The following is a 13,703-nucleotide window of genomic DNA, read 5'->3' on the forward strand; positions in this document are numbered from 1 at the left end:
CAGTATTTGGCTGCTCTGACCTCTGTTCACTACGAATTAATCTTCTCCCTATACAAAATTAAAATAACCATGTCGTTCATTTCTCTTAAAAGTAGACTCAATAAGAAATCTATTCATATAAATTATAACTCATAACTATTTTTGTACAATTTTTAGTGCATTTCTAAAGTCAGAACAGGGGATTCAAAAATCACTCTGACCCTGTCTCACCAAAATTTAAATATCTCACAAAATACAACTCCTTTATTCATTCTGATTCTTTCATATGAAAATATACTCAATAAGCTTTAATTCTATATCTGATTCACTATCTAAATCCATTTCTAATATTTTTCATGATTTTTAAAATTCACATCATTACTGCTGTCCGATACTATTTTAAAGCTAATTTCACCTTTTTCATGATTTCCATGGAATAACTAGCATTTAGGCATACATAACACCAAAATGTCCTTGATTAGCCATTCCAATAGCTAATCATTATCAAGCATTTGCGTACCATTCATTAGCCATATCATAAGATCATACACACAAAATGGCTAGATGCTATACATGCCATACTCAAAATGAAACGTCTAACTGTACCAAAATAATCCTTGTGATAGTTTGCATGCAAATAAATAACAACATTCATAAGAATTGTCTTACTACTTAGCATGGTACTACTTAATGTAACTTGATTAATTGTCATAGACATATTTTAAACTTCTTCACTTACTCACTTACTTAAATACTTACTTACTTAATCAAATTTATTAATACATTTTACTTACCTTTTTCCTTTTCAAGCATACATGAACATAATATACTTACCTTTGCTCTTCTACTATGAACTTGTCTTACCGTTTTTAGTATAACGTGTCTTACCATACTTGTAACACCCCAAACCTGGCCAAAACGTTATGACCGGATCCGACCTATCACATTGAAGTTTTTAAGAAAACCCATGCCTCTTTCAACGTCCTTCTTAGTGTTTTAAAAGATAGTCTTTCCTAAGTTAATAAAGTGAATGGAAGCTGTGCACCAAGTAGGTATCCAAAACAGGGGAGGTGAGCCTAGAAGGCTGCTTAAGTACCTAGCTCTTGATTGGATCCAATCCTAGACATGCCCACAACCATTGCCACACTTTGGTGCTAGGTTACGTTTTGAGAAAAACGAGTTGGAATTCATTTAAGTAGATATTTTTGATAAACTGATTAATTGTATCGTTGCGTTATTTTGAAAACAATTATCATTTTGGAAACACGCCCTAGGTCTAACTCAATTGTTATCAGAAAAATATAGGGTATAAGATAAAATAATCCCAGAAAAATAATTAAAATGGCCTTATTACAACCCAAAACCAAATAATAATATTAATAAGATAAAACTTATAAAAAAATAAATCGGCTACTTATTGCAATTAAAAGAAACAGAAACAGTAGCGTGGCCATCTCTGAATCCCTCGCAGCTCCAAGCCATCTAAGCTTAGGGATTACCTGCACAGTTAGAAACGGGGTGAGTTTTACGAAAACTCAGTGTGTAATCCCAATAACAAACAAACAGTAAATAACACGGTATCAGTACAATCTGGGCCAAAGCCCTATTTAGTCTTGACATATACTAGGCCGAAGTCTTTCCATAAATTATATCACTGGGCCGAAGCCTTTTCATAAATCATATCACGGGGCTGAAACCTTTTCATAAATCATATCATCGGGCAAGCCTTTCTTTCAGAAGTATGGCCCTTAGGCCCATTTCAATATCACATGTAATGTCAATGGATGTATGCAAGCCCATTTCAATATCACATGTAATGTCAATGAATGTATGCAAGCCCATTTGGGGGGACTACTCGACCCACCATCTGCTACTCTCCACCCGTACCAACCAAGCTCTCCATGTAGGAATAACTCAACCCACCCAACCAAACTCTCCTTTGGCAAAGCATAGTGCTTTATCATATAACCGAGGCCTAGCCTCTTTTAATAACTGGGGCAAAGCCCTTTCTGATAAATTGGGGCAAAGCCCTTTTCGGTAAACTAGGGCAGAGCCCTTTTAGCACTTCCTCCATCAATATAACCCATATCCCATGCAATATGTCATGTATGCAGAATGTCATACCCATATTTGAATCAAACAATCACAGTCAAGTCATTCATATCACCAACATATATTCACAATCAAATCTGTCAACCACACAGTCCAAGTCAGTCACTTGCCCACAAGGGCAAAACAGTCATTTTTCATATTATAAGGGTATTTTTGTAATTTTACCAAAAATCAGGGTTTTCCATGTTCATTACAATTGTCAATATTTCCGAGTGTTTAAACAATGATTTTTAACCCACTTATCAAATTCGGGCTTTTGGGCCCAAAACCCCTAATAGGCCCTACGAATGTTGATTTAGCCCACTAAGCCTGCTTAACCCAAATTTTACAACAATACTAACTATGTTAACATGCAACTTTTCCAAATTCCATTTTCTATCAATTTTACCCAAATGGGCCCAAAAGCCCATTTGGCCCAATTCCAGCCCATTGAGGCCCAACTTACCATTGTGCACAAAATTGAGTTCTTACCCGTTCCATCGATCCAAACACCGATCTTATCGTATTTATTACATCTATACCCACACGCAACATTACAAGTTCCCGAAATGTCGGTATTTTAGCATTTCGGCTTCTCAGCAAATATTAATCTAAGCTACTACGAGGGTTAGTACACACCTGTTATGGGTTGAAGTTGAAACGTTTCCATAATCAATCACCTATGATAACAACCACTTGTCACTCAAACTTAACTAATCCAATATCAATGTATGTAAATCCTAAGCACATCAGTCATTCGAAACATAAGGGCATATTTGTCATTTTACCATACAGGGGTATTACGGTCACTTTACCCTACAAGGGCTTTACGGTCTTTTTTACCTATTAGGGGTATTTTAGCCATTTCATCCTACAAGGGTGTTTTGGTAAATCTACAAACCAAGGGTATTTCAGTAATTTTGTAAACCAATGGTATTTCTATAATTTTTAGAAAGTCAAGGGTATTTCTGTAATTTTGTAAATTAAGGGTATTTTGGTAATTTTACAAATTGAGGGTATTTTGGTAATTTCACAAACTAGTGGTATTTTGGTAATTTTACAAACTAGGGGTATTTTGGTAATTCTACCCTATAGGGGTATTTCAGTAATTTCACAATCGAGGGTAAAACGATAATTTTGTAAATCGAGGGTAAAACAGTAATTCTGTAAATCAAGGGTAAAACAGTGATTCTATAAATCGAGGGTACTTTGGTAATTTTACAAGTCGAGGGCATTTCTGTAATTGGTAAACTAAAGTATTCTAAACAGGGATAACAATATGAATGGCCCTAAAGCCCATTCTCGGCCCAAATTGACCCACACGCACGTGTGGCCCTTTTAGCCCAAATCCAGCCACCAAGATTCACCTAGCCTAGTCCAATATTTACTACACAATCAAACAACTTATCCAATTGGGCTCGTAGGCCCATTGGGCCCACATGGCCCTTTTCGGTCCATCGCGGCCCGAAGTAGCCATCCTACAACTAGAGTAGTGAGAAATACACACATGATAAGAGACTAGAGTTAATCCACGCTCCAAGCACTCTTAGCTGACGCCCAACCCAAACGAGCACGCCATACAGCGAAAGGGATCAGCCAAGAAAGGTACCTTTACTCTCCTCATGGTTCACTCTATTTAAAGCCAGCTTTGCAACCACTCTTATGTTAGCTTCCCGATGTGGGATCCCTCCAACATCAGAGTTTAAATTCAACACCAAATCTTGCCGCCCCCTGTTAGCAAAATAAATGCTCCTTGCTTGCCACGGGATTCGAACCCATGCCTCCCCTCAGATGCTCCACACGCTACTTGCCACTAAGCCACAAGGCTTTTTGTGTCATATTTTATCCCCAATTAATTATAAGGTCTAAAGGCCAAAGTTCAGGTTACCTTAAAAAAAAACCAAAATAAATTGCAAGAGCCAAGGCTTGAACCCAGGCTCTCATGCAACCTTAATGACGCCACAACCACTAGACTACAAGCTTCCTTGTGTCATTTATTTAACACAATAATTTAAAAACCCTCATCCAAGCATCCAGGTTTTTTTCACTTAATACCAAAATTTTTGCTAAAGGCGAAGTTTGAACCCAAGATTTCTCCAACACTTCTCAAAGCCATTAACCACTAAAGTAAACATTTAATTGTTTCATTTCATTGCACAATTAAATACCTATATACAACCTCCTTACGAACCCCCACTCAAGGCCCAATACTTCTAGGCATTAATTCGGGGTGTTACATTACCTTACCTTGATATTCTCTTTAAATTTTCCCGTTGAACCACTTGGAATACTAAGGATACACGGGTACCTTAGCATTGCCATGGCTTGTCATGGTCTTACGTGGTATCCTTTTGAAACTTACCATTACCATGTCTTGACATGGTCTTACATGGTATCCTCGCCTTCAGAACTCACCAATGCCATGCCTTGGCATGGTCTTACATGGGACCTTTGCCTTATAGTAACTTATCAATGCAATGTCTTGATATGGTCTTACATGATATCCATGCCTTAGAAACCTTACCAATTGTCATGCCTTCGCATGGTCTTACATGGTATTCTTAAACCCTAATGTCATGACATTTGTATCCTACACATTCCTAAGGTTCAACAGGGACTTCCCTAAATTACTTCTCTGTCAATTCATGCTTGAGTATTCTTTGAATAATTTCATAAAATAAATTTATACATGCTGGAAATTAACAAAATTAACATAAAATAATAGAATATTGCATTTATATACCGCAAACTTACCTCGAAACAAAATACAATCAACTATATCGATTTAGTCCACTATCTTTTTCTTTCCCTGGTCTAACTCCGAATTTCGTTCTTCTTGATCTATAATAACAAATTTAGCTTATTTAATACTCACATTTAGTAAAACATTCCTTGACTCAAACTTTGGCAAAATTACATTTTTGCCCCTAAACTTTTACATATTTACACTTTTTCTCCAAGGCTCGGAACTTAAACTTCATCCTATTTTCTTATGTTTTATGACATGCTGATCATTTTTCCCTTCTATGGCAACATCAAATTCTCACTCTAACATGTACATATGAACATTAGGTATTTTTAACGATTATGTCGTTTTACTCGTTTTCACGTAAAATCGCTCAGCAAAAGTTGTTTAACACAATTTTAAGCTTCATATTCTACTATTAAACATCAAAATAAACACATTTCACCTATGGGTACTTTTCCAAATATAAACCCTAGGTTAAATTATTGCTAGAATAAGCTTAATCAAGTTACCGAGATTCTAAAAACGTAAAGAACATTAAAAACGGGGCTAAAACAGACTTAAAATAGAGATTACAAGCTTGAAAAACCCTAGCTATGCCTTCCTCATGTGAAATTCGGCCAAGGGGTTGAAGATGGACAAAAATTGGCTTTTAATTTTGTTTTTAATTCATTTTAATAACTAAATGACCAAAATGCCCTTAACTAAAAACTATGGTGTTTTATCTTCCTTTACTTAACTAAAAACTATGGTGTTTTATCTTCCTTTAGGTATTTTTGTCCAAAGTAGTATAATGGTCTAATTACTATCCAAGGAACTCGACTTCAAAAACCCATTACTCACAAGTACTTAGTACCTTTGTGAACTAGAACACACATTTTACGACTTTTGCAATTTAGTCCTAAATATCAAATTAGACCTTCTATCGATAAAATTTCTAAACAAAATTTTCACACAATCATGCAATCAAGCCATAGACCTTAAAATGATAATAAAATAAAATTTTATACCTCAAATTTGTGGTTTCAAAACCACTGTTCCGTTTAGGCCCTATTTCGGGATGTTACATTTCTCCCCCCTTTAGGGATTTTTGTCCTCGAAAACCTTACCTGTGAAGAGATTTGGGTACTGTTTTTGCATAGCCTCTTCGGGCTCCCATGTAGCCTCGTCTACCCCATGTCTATTCCATAATACTTTCACAAGTGCAATACTTTTGTTCCTTAATTGCTTTACCTCTCGAGCTAGAATCTTTACCGATTCTTCACCATAAGTCATGTCTTGCTAAATCTCAACCTCTGTCTGATAAATCACATGTGTTGGATCTGAACGATAACGACGTATCATAGACACATGAAATACATCATGAATCTTCTCTAACTCAATCGGCAAAGCTAACCGATTGCTAATGGTCCAACTCTCTCAATCACTTCAAACGGTCCAATAAAACGTGGACTTAGTTTGCCTTCTTTGCCAAATCTGAGAACTTTCTTCCACGAGGATACTTTCAAAAACACTTTGTCACCAACTTGATACTTAATCTCTTTTCTCTTCAAATCTGTATACGACTTCTATCTGTCTGAAGCTACTTTCAAGCAATCTCTAATGACTTTTACTTTCTCTTTTGTTTCTTAACTAGATCAACCCTGTAAATCTGATTTTCCTTAAGCTCTATCCAATACAAAGGTTTATGATATTTACGTCCATACAAAGCTTCATAAGGTGCCATCTTCAAACTCGACTGATAACTATTATTGTAGGCAAACTCTACTAATGGTAAGTACTTTTCCTAACTGCCTTGAAATTCCAGTACACAGCATCTAAGCATATCTTCAAGTACTTGAATAACTCTCTCTGGCTGAGCATCGGTCTGAGGATGGAAAGCTGTACTAAAACTCAACTTTGTGCCCAAAGTTTCCTGTAAATTCTTCCAAAATCGTGAAGTAAAGCTCAGATCTCTATCTGAAATGATCGATAATGGTACCCCATGTAGTCTGACTATCTCTAAAATATACAACTTGACAAACTTTTCAAGTGAATAATCCATACGAATTGGGATAAAATAAGTCGACTTTGTTAACATATCACAACCCATATTGCATCTTTCTTTCTCAGTGTCAACGGTAATCCTGTCACAAAATCCATAGTAACTCGGCCCCATTTCCACTCAAGGATTAGCACAGGTGGCAATAAACCTGAAGGTACCTGATGTTTGGCCTTTACCTGCTGACAGATCAAACATCTAGAAACAAACTCTGAAATGCCCCTTTTTATTCCTACCCACCAGTACATTTTCTTCAAATCATTATATATCTTTGTACTACCTGGATGAATAGGCAAAGATCTACTATGTGCTTCCTATAAGATCTTTTGAGTAAGCTCATCATTCTTCGGTACACATACCCTGTCTCTAAACATCAAACAACCATCAGAACTAATCTGAAAATCTGACTCTATATCTGACTCACACTGAGCTCCTTTGGCTAACAACTCACTGTCATTTTTCTAAGCTTCACAAATTTCTTCAAGAAACATCGGTTTAGCTCTCAACTCAGCTAAGATAAAACCATCATCTGATAAGGCTAGACTAGTGTTCAAAGCTCTTAATGCAAACAAATATTTCCTACTCAAAGCATCAACAACAACGTTTTCCTTACCTGGGTGATAATCGATCACTAGCTCATAATTTTTAATCAACTCTAGCCATCTTCTTTGCCTCAAGTTCAAATATTTTTGAATCATCAAATATTTCAAACTTTTGTGATCAGTGAATATTCGACACTTCTCACCATACAAATGATGTCTCTAGATCTTCAGCGCAAAAACAATGGCAGGTAGCTCTAAATCATGTGTCGGATAGTTCTTCTCATGTGGCTCTAGCTGTCTAGAGGCATAAGCAATTACCTTTCCTTCCTGCATAAGTACACAACTAATTCCATTCAAGGACGCATCACTGTAAATCACAAACTCCTTACCTGGTTCTGGTTGTACTAAAATCGGAGCTTCAATCAACAATGCCTTTAACTTGTCAAAACTCTGTTGACACTTCTCAGTCCATTCAAACTTGACATCCTTTCATAGAAATCTTGTTAGTGTTGTAGCTATCATGGAAAATCCCTCTACAAATCGTCTATAATATCCGACAAGACCAAGCAAACTTCTGACTTCTGATACATTTCTAGGAGGCTTCCAATCAACAATAGCTGAAATCTTGCTCGGATCAACCCTGATACCTTCACCTGAGATAATATCTCCAAGAAAACCAACTTCTCGTAACCAGAACTCACTTTTGCTGAACTTGGCATACAACTGATTATCTCTCAGAATCTGTAAAACTGTCCTCAAATGCTTTACTTGCTCAGTCTTATCATGAGAATAAATCAAGATATCATCAATGAACACAACTACAAACTTATCCAAATACGGTCTAAAAATTTGATTCATTAAGTCCATGAAAATGGTAGGAGCATTAGTTAAGCCAAATGGCATCACAAGGAACTCATAATGACCATGCCTAGTCCGAAAAGCAGTCTTCGGGACATCTGACTCTTTAACTCGCAACAAATAATATTCAGATCTCAAATCTATCTTGGAGAACACAACGGCTCTCTTGAATTGATCAAACAAATCATCGATTCTAGGCAGTGGATACTTATTCTTTACTGTTACCTTGTTAAGTTGTCGATAATCTATGCACAATCTCATCGATCTATCTTTCTTTTTCACAAATAGCACTGGTGCACCCCATGGTGAACTACTAGGTCTTGCAAAGCCTTTATCTGTTAAATCTTGCAACTGAGCTTTTAATTCTTTCAATTCCAGCAGGGCCATTCTATAAGGAGCAATAGAAATGGGTATGGTACTTGGAATCAACTCAATACCAAACTCAACTTCTCTAACAGGAGGCAAACCTGGTAGTTCTTTGGGAAACACATCGGGAAACTCACATACCACAGGCATTGATTCAATTTTCAATTATAGATCCTTAGTGTTCAACAAAAAAGCAAGATAAGCTTCATACTCTTTTCTCAAACATTTCTGAGCAAAAATAACAGAAATCATGGCAAATGAACTATCTGACTCTTCTGAATTAACCCAAAGAGTTTTACCATTTTCACATTTCAACTCAATGAATTTCTTTCCACAATTCACTATCACATCATGTGTAGTCAACCAATCCATACCAAGAATCACATCAAATTTATCAAACGGCAATAGCATGAGATCGGCCAGGAAACAGTGACCTCTAATCATTAAAGGGCAATTTCTACATATTTTATCTACTAATACATGCTTGCCTAATGGATTCGATACTTTAATCACAAATTCTGTAGATTCTATAGGCATAATCATACTAGGAATCAATTCCATGCAAACATATGAATGGGTAAAACCCAGATCAATCAAAGCAATAACTCTAGTATCATGGAGAGAAAATGTACACGTAATCACATCAGGGAAGGATGCCTCTTCGCAATCACGGATAGCATAGGTCCTCCCAGGTGCTCAAACGTCTGGCCTCACTGCTGAATCTCTAGATGCACCTCTATTACTTGCCCCAGCTCCCAGATTTCTCAGTGGTCTGCCTCTGACAGGAGCATTGCCTGATCTTACACTCGGTATTTCTTCTCTTTTAATCATCTCGGGACACTCCCGAATAAAATGCTCTGGTGCACCACATTAGAAACAACCTGTCTCAATTGCTCGACATTGACCTGGGTGACATCGACCACATCGGGGACACTCTGGTCTATCAGGTTGAACACTGCCAACACTTGCAATTGAAGTGGTTTGACCTTTCAGACTCATAAATCTTCTACCTCTGTTTCGGCTAGAATATCCAACTGAATAATTAGATCTAGTGGAGAACTCTCTAGGCCTCTTGGATGTAGACTGAAATGACTTGCTCATTAGTCTTTTCTTCGTGTCTTGCATCTCAATTTCAACTTTGCCCTTTCTTTTTAACAGCTCCTCTACCTTATAGGCTCTCTCAGCTAGGACAACAAACTCTTTTATTTCTAGGACACCAACTAACAATCAGATATCATCATTAAGCCCATCCTAAAATCTTTTGCACATAATAGCCTCTGTAGACACACAATCTCGAGCATAATTGTTGAGTCTAACAAACTCGGACTCATATTCAATCATTGTCATATTTCCTTGTTTCAACTTTAGAAACTCTTTTCTTTTCTTGTCAACAAACCTCTGACTGATGTACTTTTTACGAAATTCCTCCTAAAATAAATCCCAAGTGACTCTCTCTTTTGGTACAACTGATACAAGTGTCTTCCACCAATTGTAGGCCGAATCTCTAAGAAGTGATATAATACATTTCATACATTCCTCAGGTGTGCAGGATAACTCATCAAAGACTCTGATAGTATTCTCGAGCCAAAAGTTTACCTTTTCTACATCATCATCTTTTATAGCTTGAAACTCTTCAGCTCCTTGTTTTCTGATTTTATCAATTGGTGGCTTTTCTCTTATAACCGTACTTGTGAGTGGGGGAGCTACATGGGTGGTCTGAGGATCATGAGGGGCTGGAGGTCTAACAGCCGGATTTGTACGAACGAATCGGTAAACCATTTATTCATAGCTTGGAAGAAGGCTTCTCAAGCCCCACCTCCCTGACTAACTGTAACGGGCCTTTCACTACTATCTGGTGGCACCGTCCCTTCTGTGGGAGCTAGCGCGTTACTCTCTACATCATCTGCACCAGCTTGTTCAGGATCCATAACTATAAAAGAAAACATTTTAAAATCGTCACACTATCAACATATAAGTATGGCATGTATAGCTAGACTCTTACTCATACTAAATATTCTGAGAACTGACTAAAACCTAGCTCTGATACCAATAAATGTAACACCCCTTACCTAAGACAGTCGCCAGAATCGAGCACGAGGCGTTACCAGACTTAGCTTACTAATTCGGGCCATAAAAATTTACTTTTAAAATTAATATAGTTCGTTCATTCATTATGTCCCTAAAAAGGGTTCTCCAGACCCTAAAACATGAAATTGAAACTGTTCAGGAACAAACCAAACTCAATAAAAATTCCCGATCACTTAAACAAATCAAAACAATTTATTCCATCTTTCATAAATAAACTGTCCATTTGCATCATAGTCAGTAAATAAATCATAAATCGAGTTACAAAACTCAAAATTCAAATTTGTAAATTTTATCTGAAACTAGACTCGTATATCTTCTTACTAATTTATTTTCAGAATTTTCAGTGTAGCCAATTAGTACAGTTTATTAGTTAAATTTTCCCTTGTTTCAGTGATAGGCTGCTCTGACCTCTGTTCACTACGAATTAATCTTATCCCTATACAGAATTAAAATAACTATGCCGTTTATTTCTCTAAAAATTAAATTCAATGAGGAATCTATACATATAAAGTATAACTCATAATTACTTTTTTACAATTTTTAGTGAATTTTTAAATTTAGAACAAGGGATTTAGAAATCACTCTGACCCTGTCTCACCAAAATATAAATATCTCATAAAATACAACTCCTTTATTTACTCTATTTCTTTCATATGAAACTAGACTCAGTAAGATTTTATTTTATATATCATTCAATATCTAAATCCATTTATAATATTTTCAGTTATTTTTCAAATTCACATCACTACTGCTGTCCGATACTGTTTTAAAGCTAATTTCACCTTTTTCATAATTTCCATGGAATAACTAGCATTTAGGCATACATAACACCAAAAATGTCCTTGATTAGCCATTCCAATAGCTAATCATTATCAAGAATTTACATACCATTCATTAGCCATATCATAAGATCATACCCACAAAATGCCATACTCAAAATGAAACGTCTAGCTATACCAAAATAATCCTTGTGATAGTGTGCCTAGACCTCTAACGTACTTTACGATCCCCAAGTTATCTTGAAAAAACTATAAAAAGAAGGAAAATAAAGGGGGTAAGCATTAAGTTTAGTAAGTTTGCATGCAAATAAATAACAGCATTCATAAGAATTATCTTACTACTTGGCATGATACTACTTAATGTAACTTCATTAACTGTCATAGACATATTTTAAACTTCTTCGCTTACTCACTTACTTAAATACTTACTTACTTAATCAAATTTATTAATACATTTTACTTACCTTTTTCCTTATCAAGCATACATGAACATAATATACTTACCTTTGCTCTTCTAGCATAAACTTGTCTTACCGTTTTTAGTACAACTCGTCTTACCTTACCTTACCTTGATATTCTCTTTAAATTTTCCCGTTGAACCACTTGGAATACTAAGGATACACGGGTACCTTAGCATTCCCATGACTTTTCATGGTCTTACGTGGCATCCTTTTGAAACTTACCATTGCCATATCTTGACATGGTCTTACATGGTATCCTTGCCTTATGAACTCACCAATGCCATGCCTTCGCATGGTCTTACATGGGACCTTTGCGTTATAGTAACTTATCAATGCCATGTCTTGAAATGGTCTTACATGATATCCTTGCCTTAGAAACCTTACCAATTGCCATGCCTTGGCATGGTCTTATATGGTATCCTTAAACCCTAAAGTCACGACATTTGTATCCTACACAATCCTAAGGTTCAACCGGGACTTTCCGAAATTACTTCTCCGTCAATTCATGCTTGAGTCTTCTTTGAATAATTTCATAAAATAAATTTACACATGCTGGAAATTAACAACATTAACATAAAATAATAGAATATTGCATTTATTTACTGCAAACTTACCTCGAAACAAAATACAATCAACTATATTGATTTAGTCCACTATCTTTTTCTTTCCCCGGTCTAACTCCAAATTTCGTTCTTCTTGATCTATAATAAAAAATTTAGCTTATTTAATACTCACATTTATTAAAGCAGTCCTTGACTCAAACTTTAGAAAAATTATATTTTTACCCCTAAACTTTTACATATTTACACTTTTACCCCAAGGCTCAAAAATTAAACTTCATCCTATTTTCGTATGTTCTATAACATGCTGATCAATTTTCCCCTCTATGGAAACATCAAATTTCCAGTCTAACATGTACTTATGAACATTAGCTATTTTTAACGATTATGTCGTTTAACTCGTTTTCACGTGAAATCGCTTAGCAAAAGTTGTTTAACACACTTTTGAGCTTCATATTCTACAATAAAACATCAAAATAAACACATTTCACCTATGGGTATTTTTCCAAATATAAACCCTAGGTTAAATTATTGCTAGAATATGCTTAATCAAGTTACCGAGACTCTAAAAATGTAAAGAACATTAAAAACGAGGCTAAAATGGACTTACAATCGAGATTGGAAGCTTGAAAAACCCTAGCTATGTCTTCCTCATGTGAAATTCGGCCAAGGGGTTGAAGATGGACAAAAATTGTCTTTTAATTTTGTTTTAATTCATTTTAATAACTAAATGACCAAAATGCCCTTAATTAAAAACCATGGTGTCTTATCTTCCTTTAGGTATTTTTGTCCAAACTAGTATAATGGTCTAATTACTATCCAAGCAAATCCACTTTAAAAACCCATTACTCATAAGTACTTAGTACCTTTGTGAACTAGAACACACATTTTACGACTTTTGCAATTTAGTCCTAAATATCAAATTGGACCCTCTATCGATAAAAGTTCTAAATGAAATTTTCACAGAATCATGCAATCATGCCATAGACCTTAAAATAAAAATAAAATAAAATTTTCTACCTCGAATTTGTGGTTTCGCAACCACTGTTCCATTTAGGCCTTATTTCGAAATGTTACACCATAAATTTTTGCCCAAATTAAAACCATTTATACACAAGCATATTGTCCCTTATAAGGACCCAGGACGCCCAAAACATATATTGAGTGTGGTTCCGGACTAAACCGAGAATTT

Source organism: Gossypium arboreum, chromosome 3 (genome assembly GCF_025698485.1).
Source record: "Gossypium arboreum isolate Shixiya-1 chromosome 3, ASM2569848v2, whole genome shotgun sequence".
In the NCBI taxonomy this organism is placed as follows: domain Eukaryota; kingdom Viridiplantae; phylum Streptophyta; class Magnoliopsida; order Malvales; family Malvaceae; genus Gossypium; species Gossypium arboreum.